Raw genomic sequence first — 2,467 nt, 5'->3', positions numbered from 1 at the left:
AGACACAGAGAGAGGGGGGGGGGAGAGGTGGAAGGGTGTAAGTGTGAGGAGGGGGGGTAGGTGTGGGGTAAGACGGGCAAGGTGGAGGTAGAGGAGGAGGGGGGTGTGGTGGGGTGGGTGGGGAACAGGGACCTGACAGTTTTATCGGACGTATTAAGAAACTGTCACTCTTTACAATAGGGAAACGACACCTCCTTCCAGTATCACATTCCAGAGCACACACACACACACACACACACACACACACACACACACACACACACACACACACACACACACACACACGCACGCACGCACGCACACACACACACACACACACACACACACACACACGGTCATACAGACACAGACACGGACACAGACACACATACACACAGACACAGACACAGACACACGCACACACACACACACACAGACACACGCACACACACACACACACACACACACTCTCTCTCTCTCTCTCTCTCTCTCTCTCTCTCTCTCTCTCTCTCTCTGTATAAATTGGGTCACAGATGTACGTATTTGTTTATTTAGATATGGATTTGGTGATGTATGGTTGAATCAAGGTGTTGGTTGTATAAATCAGTTTGTAAGACTTTTTCGGCAACGCTTGATTGATTGTAGATGGCAGGACTGGAATTACCATATTCAAAACAGTGAAAGATTTAGTTTCTATAGAACTTTTGGACATACGCATGATGTTAAACAGTACCTGGTATGTAACATGGACATGTATTTGAAGTATGTAACAACAAGATTTAGGTTAGGCGTGTCAGACTTAGTTACACATTACTATAGATACAGAGATTTTACTGACAATGATTTAATTTGCCCACTATGTAAAGAAGACAAAGAAGACGAGGTACATTTTGTTTTTCGTTGTCCAGCTCTTTGTAGAATTAGAGAAAAATATATACCACCTAAGTACTATCGACAGCCATGTTTATTCAAACTGAGTTTATTAATCTCATCCACGAGACATGCTGATATATGGAATCTGGCACTGTTTTTACACCAGGCATTTAAATTTCGGGATATCGTGACATCTTAAGATGCTGTACTTCATTGCAGCGTTTATGTAATATGTGTACTTATTATGGTTGGTTATATATTTTCATTTTGCTTGTTATTACTTATATTGTCACTTACCCCTTCATAAGGGGCCTAGGCCTATTAATGAATAAATAATCTGAATCTGAATCTCTCTCTCTCTCTCTCTCTCTCTCTCTCTCTATATATATATATATATATATATATATATATATATATATATATATATATATATATATATATAATATATATATATATATATATATATATATATATATATATATATATCAGAATCTGTGAGCAGTCGTTAAATATGATTCAACAGACACACGCACACACACACGTACGCACACACACACACACACACACACACGCACGCACGCACGCGCATACACACACACACACACACACACACACACACACACACACACACACACACACACTTGATTAAATGTGGAAGTGTTATGAAGGACATAGATGGCAATAAACTGTTCTGTTCTGAATCTGTCTGTCTGTCTGTCTGTCTGTCTGTCTGTCTGTCTGTCTCTCTCTCTCTCTCTCTCTCTCTCTCTCTCTCTCTCTCTCTCTCTGTCTCTCTGTGTCTCTGTTCCTATCTCGGTGTCCCAGTCTGCAGGCAGGAAAGGATCGATAATTATGATTAGAAATGGGTAAAAGTACCGGCCCAGATATAAACACAAAATTTTAATGAACTATTAACGCAGGTAAATTCAGCTGGGCTTTATTTTTTTTATTGTGTTATTATTTAACCTTTTTTTTTCTTTTTCAATGGTGGACTTTTTTCCTTGCAGAATGGGATAAATCGGTTATTATTGTTGTTGTTCAATAAAAAAAAAAAATAAAAAAAAATAAAAAACTCCTTTCGTGGAGTCGCACTCAATAGTAAAATATAGACTTACAATTTTAAACAGAAGATTGACGACATTGGCGGAACGGACGGAGAGAGAACAAAAATCATCGAAGAGCAAGTTTTATCATGATCAGATCATAACCACCAATAACAATATTATTTTCACATTATTTGCATGTATTGCTTCCAACATATCATCAATTGAAAAAAAATACACAATTGTATTTTCGTCTTTGTAGAATTTTTAGAAGATTTTTGCCAATCTAAATCTAAATACCTTGTGGAATGTGTTGCATAAAATCGTGGTGGATGATCAACCTCAAGTGACCCTTTCGTGGTGTGTATGATTTAGTCTTTGCGTACGTGTCTGACAGGTGTGTGTGTGTGTGTGTGTGTGTGTGTGTGTGTGTGTGTGTGTGTGTGTGTGTGTGTGTGTGTGTGTGTGTGTGTGTGTGTGTGTGTGTATTCAGATGCATTCGATTGCTCAAGACAAGACAAGATAAGACAAGACAGGACAAAGATAAGACAAGACAAGTAGTTTACTAAACT

The sequence above is a fragment of the Babylonia areolata genome, chromosome 7 (genome assembly GCF_041734735.1).
Source record: "Babylonia areolata isolate BAREFJ2019XMU chromosome 7, ASM4173473v1, whole genome shotgun sequence".
NCBI classification, from domain to species: domain Eukaryota; kingdom Metazoa; phylum Mollusca; class Gastropoda; order Neogastropoda; family Buccinidae; genus Babylonia; species Babylonia areolata.
This window is presented reverse-complemented; position numbering follows the sequence as displayed.